Source organism: Chionomys nivalis, chromosome 5, assembly GCF_950005125.1.
Source record: "Chionomys nivalis chromosome 5, mChiNiv1.1, whole genome shotgun sequence".
NCBI classification, from domain to species: Eukaryota; Metazoa; Chordata; class Mammalia; order Rodentia; family Cricetidae; genus Chionomys; species Chionomys nivalis.
Window position 1 is genome coordinate 100453413 of NC_080090.1, and position 13255 is coordinate 100466667.

General features: G+C 52.2%; 1 protein-coding gene across 1 annotated transcript in view; it reads left to right on the forward strand.

Moving 5' to 3' along the window:
• The first annotated feature begins 505 nt into the window (after positions 1-505).
• Gli2 (GLI family zinc finger 2) overlaps positions 506-13255 on the forward strand; it is a 154358-nt gene continuing 141608 nt past the window's right edge. The window contains exon 1 of the mRNA XM_057770795.1: positions 506-545. The gene's annotated coding sequence lies outside the window, so the exon portion shown is untranslated. The remainder of the gene's footprint in view (positions 546-13255) is intronic.

Here is a 13255-nt window from a genome sequence, read left to right on the forward strand (position 1 = left end):
TCAGGAGGCTGGGAAGTGGGGCACGTAGCTGTATATGGGCCTAGGCAGAGAGCTTGGGGGCAGTTGAGACTGAATCTAGGGACAGTTGACTGCTTTGCCCAAGTGACTGGCAAAGAAAGGCCTAGGCTGGACCCTTTCAGTCTTCTGCATTTGTTTCCGCTGGTTCTGAGCTGTCCTTGACTCCCTTAGAATTCAGGCAGTGGAGAGAGTGTGGATTTGGGTCAGTTCCTGTCCCCATCACATGCCCCAGAATGTACACTGCCAGTTCATCTGAGCCTTCAGCTGCTGTGTTCCATTTGCAGCGAGCCGTTCACTGGGGGCCCCTGTTAGGGAGACCGCGCGCGCTTGCAGCCTGGTTGGCTGCCAAACTCGCTGGAAGCTGAGAGGGTTAATGCACCAAGCCAGCTGGTGAACATTAGTTCCCCTCTGCGTCACGTCACTGGCTGATGGAGAAGCAGAGAGTGAGCTGGTGGCCTGCGCCGGAGGGAGCTGCCCTCGGCTCTCGCAGGGGGCCACATGGCCTGGTGCCCATCCTGCGACTCCAGGTAGGCCGGCCATGGATGCAGTGTCGTGAAGTGGATGTTGCCGCACATGCTGTGTGTGTGTGGTGTGTGTGTGTGTGTGTGCCTGTGTGTATGTACATGCATGTTTCTCTTTGAAAGAGTTCTGTGCTGGCCAGAACTTCATGGAAAAAGAAAGGGCGTAGGGGACAGAGAGAAGAGAGGGGAGTGGCTCTCCCCAGAGAGTGGGGAAGGGCTGACTTTTTCTTAAACCTCCAAGTGTCCCAACAGCGGCTAGGGACAGACTTCTTGTAGCCTCCTCTAAGGTGGTGCCCCTTCCCCCTCTTCCCAGGGCATGCAAGTCCCTAGAGGCCAGGGAACAATTTGCTGAGGTGACCTAAGTACATGTTTTCTCCATCTGTTTTTGTGACCAAGAGGAGTTTCAAAGGGGTTGCCATGTGCCGAGTCAGTAGCTAGTGTGTGGCCGCCCTGTGGTTTCACATGGCTGGCCAAGACCAAGACCTCCCTTCCCCAGAGAAATTCTACAAGGGCTTTCAGGGTCCTAAGCACCACGCTTACAGTGACCTGCCCCTGTGGAGCTGGAAGGCTGTTTTACTGTGGCTCGCTGATGTCTTGGCCACCAGTGTGTGATGGGGACAGGGTTTGCAGAAAGGGCTTCTAGGCAGAGGTTACAAAAGTACAGATGTGCGTGGAAGGTTTCGTGGTCCCCTGGGCTTCACAGATGGAGTTAAGAAGCATGGCTTGGGATGTGTGTTTTCCTAGTTTGCTTGGAGGTCAGAAGGGAAAAAAATGTCCAAATTAGGAATGGGCTTGTGGCTTAGCTGAGTGTAGCAAAGAGGAGAATGTCTGGTGTAGATGCTGAGATCGGAGGGACACTTCTGGCCAAGGAGGGGCCCCGGTGGTGGAGAGTCTCATTCTGGCTTGTGTTATCAACTAGTGTCTGATGGCTCATGTTTGAGTCTGCTGTAGGGGGTCTCCACTTTCCAGGGGACTCCTGACCAGTCTTTCTCCTCACTTTCCCCCTCCCCGCTGTTTATCAGCTCTTTGAGGCCAAGTCGGCCTGGAACTTGCTATGTAGCCAGGGATGATCCTGAACTCCTGACATTCCTGCCTTCTGAGCGATGACTGCAGCCCTGTCCCACCAGGCTGTGGTTTTGTGGTGCTCGGGTTCTAACCGAGTGCGGATGGAACTAGAGTTCAAACACACAAGCTAGGCAACCTTCACCTTCTCCCTAACGGAGAGCTGAGAGGGCTGACTTAGGGACCTTAGGACATCATCACCTCTGAAACCACTTCTCTGTGCTTTGCCCCAGCCAGCCCTTTATGAGGTCTGAGCCCCATTACTCCCAGAAGCAAGTGCAATGTCCTTATTACAGACGGGAAAGCTGAGATGACTGGTCTGGGCCACCCAACTAGGTGGCACTGGTGTTGGGAGTCGTGGTGGAGGCTCATTGTAGTCAGCCAGCCCTTTCCTTGGCTGGGCCACTGTCTGTGCTATGTAGTGTGTGTTCCTGTAAGTCTTTGACACCACAGGGTCAGGACACAGTGGCCTGGGCAGTGGCTGCTCCTTCACGGGATTTTGCTAGGTCCATGTGTCTAACTTGGAGATGGACTTTGGTGACTTAGGCCTGGGCAGTGAGCCAAGTTCATGTTCTCACTATGCCAGTGATGCCTGGACAAAGTATTATTGCCCTGTCCTAAAGCAGGGTGAAGGGATTACTGCTGGGGACATACTGAGCTGCTGGCAGCAGGACACTTCCCGCAGTGCTCAGAAGGCCACAGAGTCACCATTAGGGTGACTGTGATGGCTGATGCTGACGGTTGACTGGACTCTCCCAGGAGACAAACCGCTGGGCACGTCTGTGAGGGAGTTCGGGTTTGCTTCACTGATGTGGGAAGACCCACCCTGAATGTGGGCAGCAGCAACCCATGGGCTGGGATCCTGAACTAAATACAATGAAGAAAATGAGCCAGAGCAGGCATTCACCACTCTGTGACTGCGGTGCACTGTGACCAGCAGGTGCCTCAAGCTCCTGCCTCCATGCCTTCCTGCCACGGTGGACTGTGCAACCCAAACTGTGAGCCCAAACCATCCCTCCCTTCCTCCAGCTGCTTCAGTGTCAAGAAGGAACCTGATCCAGTGGGCAGGAGTCCCTGGGACCTGCCACAGAGGTTTTGCCCTGCACAGCAGATGCTTAGCACAGCCCACCAGAGGGTTCCCAGTTAGGACAAAAGACAAAAGGACAGCAGGGTCCTTTTGGGGATGTGTTAGGAAATGGCTGGCTGACCTTGGTGCTGCAGAAGGTTTGTGACCCCCAATGTCTGACCTTTCTGGAGGGCTCCTTGTGGGGTGTTGCTGTGGCTAATATCAAGAGTCCCCCCTGAAGTCTTCAACAGAAGTTCAAACCATATACTGACTCTATTCATTGAGGTGTTAGAAAGTTGATGGGGGTTGGGGGATATAAAGCACTTGCCTGGCATGTAAGAAAGCCCTAAGTTCCATCTCCAGCACCTTATAGACCAGGCATGGCGGCACATGCCTGCAATTCCAGCACTTGTGGAGTAGAGGCAGGTGGATCAGGAGTTTAAGGTCACCCTTGCTTCATAGCAAGTTTGAGGCTAGCCTCGGCTGCATGAGACCTTGTCACAAACAACAGCAAAGTAGATGAATGCAGAAGAGCACAGACCAGCACAAACCATCCTCAGGGTGACCCATCTTCTGCCTTCTAGGGCGGAGCATCATAAGTGAGAGACCATTTCCTTCCTTTCCTTCTTCATTTCCTCTCTTCTCCTGCCTATTTCCTTTCCCTCTCCCTAAGTACTCCCCGCTTTCTTCGGTATCTCTAGCCCGGGCTCTCCTTTAAATCACTCTAGTGGCTGGGCGGTGGTGGTGCACGCCTTTAATCCCAGCACTTGGGAGGCAGAGGCAGGCGGATCTCTGGGAGTTCGAGGCCAGCCTGGTCTACAAGAGCTAGTTCTGGGACAGGCACCAAAGCTACAGAGAAACCCTGTCTCGAAAAAACCAAAAAAACCCCCCAAAAAACCAACCCCCCCCAAAATCACTCTAGTGGAGGATGGCCTTGAGTTCCTGATCCTCCTGCCTCCACTGCTCAGATGCTGGGCTCTCGGGCTTCATAACCCTTACTCTCCCCTCCCCTGACCCCAATCCCGATCTGGGTTGATTCTTTTCTTTCTATTTAGGCCTTATCTTTTCCAGGATAGCTCTAAAATTGAAAACAAAAATAGAAAAAAATGTTAATTCTCACGTTGTTGGAATTCACAGCTTCAGTAGGGTTGTGAAGCCAGAAGGGTGGGCTTCCTGTCTTCATCCAGAATGCAGTCTGAAGTCATCCAAGCCTCTTACCTGGCCTTTTCTTCCTTCTCTAGTGGAGATGTCCACAGCACGGCTCCAGCGTGGTGAATTCCAGAAGCTCTTGTCTGAGCTGCTGGGCAGGGGCCAGGTGCAGAGTCTGTGGTGAAGGACAAGTGCAGGGTGGATGGCAGCCATGGACGAACCTGTCTTGCTCTGATCCCTTATCTTGCTTCTAGAGCCCCTCTAGTCCTGCTCATAATATGCTCTGCAGGTACACTTTCCTGTAGCCAAAGATCGTTTACCTGAATCGCCGTTGAATTTCTATCACGGGAGCTATCACTGGTGCCACCAAAGCAAGCTACATTAGTGCAAACCTATGAGTCCAGCTACGCTGGTGGGAGGCGGGAACTGGAGGCATGAACAGGTGGGGAGACCTCTGTTGGCATTGCTGGGACCAGTGTCTACGCTACTTGTCAGGCATGGAAGAGGCTGAGGATTGCACACACTGAGATCTGCTTCTGCATTCCAGTGGGAAGCGTTGAAGGTGTGTTGGCACACCCCTCACAGTGCCCGCTTGGGGCAGTTTGGGGAGACTACAAGAACAGGAGGCCTGACCCGAGTGGGTGGGGCTCAGAGTGTTTGCTGGAGTCTCCTCTAGAGAACCCCGATTTCCTTGACTGTGCTGAGAGAACTGCCCTGCAGGGGAACTCGACTGAGGCTGATGTACAGGCAGCAAATGCCTGTGAGATCCTAACAGGTCAGGAGCACAGGGACAGTGCCAGTCATGCAGGCTAGGAAGGTCTGCCCTTTCTGTCCCCACAGGATTTATGGATGTGATGGCCGTTGGCTTCATTCCTATAAAACTAGGCACAGATCGAAACTTCTCATGCTTTATGGGCTGAAAGCAGTTTATTGGTCCAGGGATGTAGCTTAGTTCATAGGGTGCTTGCCTAGAGCTTGAGGCCCTGGGTCTTATCACCAGCCCTGCATAGACAGGGTGTGGTGATGCAGGCCTGTGATTCCAGAGGGACAAGATCAGAAGTTCAAGGTTGTCCTTCCCTGCAGAGTTTGAAGCTGCCTAGACCACCGGAGAGCCTGTCTCCAAGACACACAAAAAGGAAGGAAAGAAGGAAGGAAGGAAGGACCAACAAATCCATAATTTGTTAAATAATGGAGTGCTGTGGCAAGTTAACTTTATTTGATAAGTAAGATAAAATGTTTTTCTGAATTGTTGGCTCCGGAAGTCAAAGTTGTCATTACTTGCTAAGCTTCCTTAGGGTGTCTTCTTAAAACACACACACACTAACTTAGTGTGTGTGCATGTGAGCATGTGTATTGGCTCCCATGTGGTGGTCAGAGAGCTGCTCCAGAGGGTCAGTTTTCTCCTGCCTTGTTGAGCCGGATCTCTCTTGTTGGCTGTGAACTCCAAGCTAGGTGGCCAGTGAGTTTCCAGTCAATGCTCTGGTCTCCGCCCCTTGTTTGTGGGCGAGTTCTGGGGTTACAGATGTAAACCACTGCATCCAGCTTTTTATGTGGGTTCATAGGATGGAGCTCAGGTTCTCGGGCTTATGCTGCTAGTGCCGTTATTCCCTGAGCCGTCTCCCTATCTTTAAAGCTATCTTTTTAGCAGTGGAAAGCAGCAGTAAAAATTAAACTCAAAGAGGTTATGTCATTTGTTCTCTGTCCCGCAGCATGTGTAAAGGAACGCAGCAAGGAGATAAGGCCATGAGGTCTGTTGCATGGAGAAGGCGACTAGATCAATAGAGAAGGGCTAGGATTTGTCTTTTCCCTGAGCTGGTCATGGGAACTGTAGCGGTAACTCCCTTCCTTCCTTACCGTGTAAGCCTCGTGTGCTTGTGGTCCTGGGTCCCATCCCCAGCCCTGCAAGAACTGGGCATGGTGATGCATGCCTGTAATTCCACAGGTCAGGAGGATCTGAATGTTGCTAGTTCACCCCCCCCCCCCCCCCCCGGACAGAATTGGCCGTTTCAGGTATTGTCTAGCAGTATCCTATGTTCTGGAAAGTGTGTGGAGCCTCTGGCTCACACAGGGGTCGTGTCTACTTCTCTCGGAAGCTGCTGGCCCTCCTGCCTCCAGCTCCTGCATGTGGGGATTGCAGACGTGTACCACCACGATTGGTTTATGCCGTGCTGGGCGAACAAGCCCAGGGCACTGTGCGTGTGAAGCAAGCATTCTCAGCCTCTTGCTGTCATTTCTGATGACTTATCTCCCCTCCAGCCTGTTGCCTTCTGTCCCGCAGACACTCCCTCCCTGCCACCGGCAGTCGGATGTTTGGATAACCGGGCATAACTGGGCGGGTGATCACAGGGACCCTGCTTCCGCCTGTGTCTGCTGGTTGACAGATGTCTCTGCACAAGCCTGGGCTGCTTAGAGCCTTGCATGTCAGCTGTGGTCCAGCAGCGTCCCAGTGTGGGGCAGGACACCTTGGGTGAGGAGCCCCCAAGCCCTCGCTGCTGGCCACACTGGGAGGCTATCTGGTGATGACTCTTTGTTGTGATAGAGCAGAGCCTTGGGTGGCAGCCAGGTTCCGTCTGGAGATAGCTGGGTCACTTGCACCACATGTACCACTGAGTGAATCAGAAAGGAGAGAGGAGACGGTGGATTCTGGGAGGCTGGGAGTTCATACTTGAAGCAGTGCCCTGCGCCTGCCAGCAGAGGAGAGAGCCATGCTGGTCTGTGTCCACTACTTCACATTCACGGTTACGGTCAGGTTCTTCCAGGCACATGGTGGGCCTTTTTAGCATTCGCCGTGGCCTGTTTTGCGGTTTCCATCCACACAGTCTCTGTGTACCAGAGTAGCACATGCCTTCCGTTGCCCTTGTCTAGGGATACAGTGGGGGTGTCCCTACACTCCAGGGACTCCTCAGCTGGGTACTTCTTCTTAACTGGAAACACTTGAGTATTTATTTCAAGGGACAATTGGATCTCTGGTAAGGACTTCAAAAAGTGGGGTTTCTCTGTGTTCCCGTATTCTAGATTAGGGACCTGTGATCTGAGTACTCCTGGCCACATAGGTGGGTAGTGGCTTTGGAACCAGGCCCGTCACTAGCAAAGCCATTGCTTGCTTTAATCCGGGCCACCCTGGGCAATGACTTAAGCTCGTCTCTGGGCACTGTTGTCCCAGAGGGCCCTTTGGAGATCCACCCACGTGTCCACTGATGGGTGAGTGGGTACACAAAGATCAGGTGGAGTACCGTTCAGCTTTGGAAAAGAAGGAAGTCCTGATTCATGCTATAACCTCAAACCATGGAGCTATGGCGCTAAGTGCAATAAACCGGTTTCAAAAAGCTATCTAGTGTTCAATTTTTAAAATAATTCCTTATTTTATGCACATGAGTGTTTTGCATGTATACGTATGCGCATCACATGTATGCCTGGTACCCACACGGTTCAAAAGAGGATATAGGATCTCCTAGAACTGGAGTTATGGATGATAGTGAGCCACATGTGGGTGTTAGGAATCCAACATATATCCTCCTCCACCCTTGCAGTTTGTACAGGGCTCGGGGTCCCCTCCAGGTCCAGGCCCTGGAAGGAAATGAAGTCAAATCCCACGCACCACAGCCCTTCAAACCACACAGAGAGTGAGCGCTTGCTGGTGGTATTGGCCATGAGGGCGAACCAAGAAGAAGCAGGAGTGGATTTGGTCAGTTTACTGAACCGTTCCATTTTTCTCTTTCAAATTACAATTTATTCAGTTGGGAAGGTTGGGCACATGCTGCACCGTATGTGTCCCTCTCTGCCGATAGCGGTGCCTCTGCGAGCCTTCTTTGTACCGATGCCTCTGCGAGCCGTCTTGTCTTTGTACCGGCTTTTGCTCAGGAGTATTTTAGTTACTTTACACAATACATCACAAAGGCGACGTAAGGAAGAGATTATCGTGTCTCCCAGTGTAAGGGTAAAGTCTGTCAGGGCAGGGAAGGCACGGCAGCAGTAACTTGAAGCCGCCAGTCACATTTATTGCATCCGTAGCCAGAGATGAACACTGGTACTCAGCTCACTTCCTCCTTTTGGTGAAGTTTAGGACCCCAACCCATAAGAATAGCCCTGCCCACGGTTAGGGCGGGTCTTCCCACCTCAGTCAAACCAGTCTAGAAACTCCCTCACTGACAAAGAGGTTTGTCTCCTAGATGGCTGTAGACCCTGTCGAGTTGACAGCGTTAACCATCACAGCCTGACTCACAAACAAGATGCACAGCAGTGGCTCCCGAGGAGCTGCTCCATCCTGGTGGTGCGGCACCCCTTTCCCGTGTGCCTGCTAGGCAGGGAAGTGAGTGCAGACTCCTAGAAGACCCTAGGCATCCAGTATGATATAGGAGGACTGTCCGAGCCTACCCACACCTGCCGTGAGCCCTTGAGGCCTTTTGTTTCTGTTCTTCCACTTATGGTTCATTGAGAACATTTAGGGGCTTTGGGATGCTCAGAGACCTATGGGGTGACTTTTTGTGAACCTCATTTGGGTTTTACAGCAGGACTTTACCCTTGTTAGCTGACACCATGGGCCATGCATAGGTCTTGGGGGTAGGATGTCTCTGGCTGACTACGGGCAAGGTATATGTGCTTGTCTGTACATGAGTAAGCATGCGTTTGTGTGTAAGATTGCTTCCAGGTCTCTTCTGAGTGGAGGAGCTTTGTGTGATAGCCTCCATTGTTTGGGCTTAGTGTTTGCTGCTGTGTAGGTCACAGTTGAGTTGTGGTGGATGGTGGACTTTCTGCTTCCCCACTGGTCCTTAGGTGTGAACCTATTACCGGCCCCTAGTCCTAGCATCTCCCGCAAAGGCTAAACAGCAGTGTGCAGTGCCCCTGTGGGAAGCATCCTGTGTTCCTCCTTGCCTCCTTGATCATTTTCACAGCTCAGTTTCTTCTACCCTCAGAGGGTTCCTATACCCCCTGCCTTCTGCCCCATCTCTGGACCCCAGCAGGAACATGCCAGGTACTGGGAGACCTTAGCCCAGGGTGGGGAGGAATGAGATTGAGCAAACACAGGTGTGCACATGTGTGTGCCAAATCTGTGTATGTCTGTAGGGTGGGCTGCAGGGTTCTGGGAACATGGTCCCTGTAGCAGTGACCCTCAGGGGATTGGGAGAGACACCAAACTCAAGTCAAAGGTAATAGGAATCCGTTTCTTGGGGGTTCTGTCAGGGCAGAACTTAGCATGATAAGGGGGGTAGAAAGATGGTGAAGTGGTTAAGAGCATTGCTGCTCGTCCAGAGGATTCAGGTTCAGTTCCCAGCTTACAGCCATATATACATATACAGATACACATACACACACACACACACACACACACACCACACACACACACATATACTAAGAATATGACATCCTCTTCTACACTCATGGGCACAAGGCAAGGGACCCATACATATAAAATAATAAGATAATGTTTTAAATGATGAGGATGGTGATGAGGGCATACAGTCATTGTGGGCAAACAGACCCAGGCCCTCTGTGTGCACTCTTTCTTTCCTTTTTTGCCTGACTCCATAATACCCTCTTGGCTGTCTGTGCTGACTCTATATTCTAATTCTGTGTCTCTGTCTGTCTGTCTGTCTGTCTGTCTGTCTGTCTGTCTGTCACTTTCCTCCTGTTCTGTTCTTTCATTGGCCTCTGGCCTCTGGGTCTGACTGTCTTTCACTTTGCCCTGGTATTCCTGTCCATTTCTTTTTGTTCCTTGTCTGATTTCTGCCACCCTGAACTTCCTTCTTCAACCCCTTTACCACCCGTCCCCCTCCATTTCTTTCTTTCTTTCTTTCTTTCTTTCTTTCTTTCTTTCTTTCTTTCTCTTTCCCCTCCGTTTTTTCTTTCTGCCCCTCCCCTGTCTTCCCTTTTTCCTCCTTCCTTGTCTCTGTGTCCCTTTCTCTTTTTGCCCTGAACTCTGAGGCCACCCATCTTGATGCCTGATGCGGAGCCCACCTTCCCCAAGGCACTGTTGTCCCCGGTCCCACACTGGTGCTAAACAGGACATCAGCTAGCACTGCTCCCATGGAAAAAAACTTCATGGCACAGAACCTGGGGCCGTGGCTACTAGACCTCCCTGGAGACTGGTGGTGCCTGTGGTGTGGGGACAGGTGTCCTGGGACATCCTGGTGTCCATAAAGGGCACTGACGTCAGGCAGGGAGGCACCTGTGTTTTCTGGAGGGTGAAGCCACAGGCATTTAAGGCACGGAAGTAAGAGCCAAATCTGAGGTGTTTGGGTTCATTCCCTTGGTTGGGGATTGGTTAGGAAAATGCAGTCAACCACCATCCGCCCAGGCTCCTTGCCTGGGGACAGACAGTAGAGGGTGGAGAATATTCAGAGATAAGTGTCTGTGTTTATTTGTGTGCTTACTGAGCAGGATACTCTGGCCACAAAGTTTTCATGTTGTCTTAGATACCACAGGCGAGCTTTGATGATTTAAGTACATGGGGTGTACATACACAGGTAATGTGGAAATATTCTCTCTGTCTTCCCTCCCTCCCTCCCTCCCTCCCTCCCTCCCTCCCTCCCTCCCTCCCTCCCTCCCTCCCTCCCTCCCTCCTTCCCTCCCTCCCTCCCTCTCTTTCTCTCCCTCTCTCCTCCCTCTTACTCCTTTTCCTCTATGTATGTGGTATCTGTGTATGTGTGCTTGACCATGTGCACATGTGTGGTGTTCATGTTCTGTTTGTACAGACATGCACATAGAGGCCCGAGACCGATATCAAGCATCTCACTCCCTCACCTTCTACCTTATTCTTTTTAAAGATTTATTTATGTTAGCTATAGGTCTGTGCACATGAGTGCATGTACCTGTGGTGGCCAGAAGAGGGCGTTGGATTCCCAGGACATGGAGTTACTGGTGGTTGTAAGCTGTTTGTCGTGGATACTAGGACTCAAACTCCAATCTCTGCAAGAGAGCCAGGGATTTAACTGCTGAACCACCCCTGAAGCCCCCTCCACATGGTTTTGCTGTTGTTTGTTTTGAGATAGGATCTCCTCACTGAACCTGGAGCTCACTGTTTGAGCTGTGCTGGCTGCCCAGTGAGTCCATAGCATCCTCCTGTGTACTTTACCGAATGAGCCATCTCTCCAACCCTAAGCTCTTCATCAATTAACCAGGGAAGTGTGAGTGTGTGCCTCCCTCAGCAGTGAAGGGTCAGTGTGTCTTGGCTCCGTGGCCTGGGACAGACTGTGGTGATGTCCCCAGAGGGCATTGGAGCCTATGAATCTTGCACATGGTGTCTGTGACCCTTGAGAGGACGTGAATCTTGCATTTGTGCCATTTGGCACTGCTGCCAAGCGGCAAGGCTGGCATCAAGTACAGACAATTAAATTTCGCTCTTGGATCCAGTGTGATAGAAGGGGACAGGAAGAGGTGGAGGATGGAGAACAGGGGCTGCTGGAGACTGGGTGGCCTGGGCGGGCGCTGTGGCCCTGAGGGCTAGGCTGAGCCCCACTCGCAAGCCTGAGGCTGGTGCCAGGGACAGATGGGTGGTGAGTACTGAGCCGCTCATGCCTCAGTGGCCTTTAGAGTGTGTCCCTCTGGGAGAGAGCTGCGCTCAGCCTCCATGTGTGCCCCTGAAGAACAGGCTCTTCCATTCCAGCCCGTCCTGAGCTGCAGCCCCCTCTGGCTGCTGTTTTCTGTTCCCCGTGTAAGGCCAGCTCTCCACTGGACATGTGCGGTCATCTGAAGCTGCAGACTTTGCCCTGCATTTTGCTGACCTGTGAGCAGGTCACTTTATCTCCAACCCCCAGGCTGTTCCCAAGGGGACACATGGAGTGTGTTAGGTAAGCCAGGCTCAGGGGCGGGGGGGGGGGGAGACTGAGGCTGTGTTTGCCCCTTTCTCTCTGTGGCCCTCTGTGAGGACCCTCTCCACCTCCCCTGGAGCTCTGTCCTGTTCCCCCTCCAGGCATTGGTTTCCTGGGATGGTGATGCCGGGACATGCGTCACCCATCACCCCCAGACAACTGCGTTAGGAGCCCTGTGAAGTGCTCACCTGCTCTGTCTTACCAGCCTGGATGACACAGGGCTCTTCCTCTCCCACCCTCACCCCAGATCTCCTTAAGCCCCCTTTCCTTGCCCTCTGTCTCCCTCTGTGCCTGTGCCATCCCTTTGAACTTATCTTTGTTTTATTTCTTCTTGGGCCTTTATGTCTACGAGATGGCTCTCTCCTGGAGTGGGACTCCAAGGCTGCAGAGGCAGTGTGACTGAAAGCCCAGTCCCTGGGGAACCTGGAGGTGCTGTGACCTACCAGTGCCAGCTCTGCACGTGAAGGGCGACTTCTCACAGCCTGCACTCACCCCCTGCATCTCCTGTTCCTCAGCTATGTGTCCTTAGGCCAATCACTTCACCTCTCTGAGACTTGTTTCCCTACATAGAACAGTCAGACAAACAGGTCTCTTTGCAGAGCTAAACTGAGGGTGGATTGGAAGTTTCAACCCCCCACCTTGTATGAGCAGACCCCTCCGTGTGCTACGCAGACACTGGTCATCAGCGGTCACCTCCCTCTGTGCACCGCCCTTGTGGTGACCAGCAGAGCTGAGGCATGTCAAGAGTCCTGAGCTCAGAGCATCTCTGTAGCTCCCCAGACCTCCTTGCTGGCAGCTGCGACACGGGCAGGCCATTTAGGGACACTTGGCCTTTGGATTTAAGATTCTCTTTCATGAGAATCCACAAACCAAAGTTTAAAATTCAATTGAAAGTCAATGCCAGGCCTTCCAAAGGCAGCTGAGGGCAGGCCTGAAACAGCCAGGTGACGAGCTGCTTATGGAAATGGAGTAGAAATGGCTGGCCAGGCCAGAGTCAGAGCTCAAAGCACAGCAGCCTGATTCAGAATTCACCATCACCGTCACCGTCACTGTCATCATTGTGTGTGCGAATTCACGTATGACTGGGCTTGCATGTACACATGACCAGTGGACAACTGAGGGTATCAGGTAGGCCTCACTAAATAGCCTAGACTGGTGGCCTGTGAGCCCCGGGAATCTAGGCATCTCCACCTTCCCATCCTGTGGTTACGGCTCACCACACCCGTCTTTTACATGATTCGCACACAGGTCCTCATGCTTGTGTGGCAAGGCTTCACTGACAGCATCTCCCCTCCTCATGGACAAGTTGTTCTTCCACCAGTCTGTAGGACTTGAACCTGTGGATGTGGAACTCCATAGACGGGGACGCTTCATCCACAGTCTGGCGGCTGGATATATTTAAATATTTAATGTTTCAAGCACACAGAAAAGACTGAACTGAGTTTCTTTAGTTACTCGGCCGTGTTTATTGTTGCACATGCGGTTGCCATGGATGGAGCCCCTCCCCCACGTCCACAGAGAAGGAGCTTCTGAGGACAGGCGTTGTGAAATCAGATTTGTGCTTAATGAGTGTGTGTGTGTGTGTGTGTGTGTGTGTATGTGTATGTGTGGGGGTTGGAGGTTGATGCCAG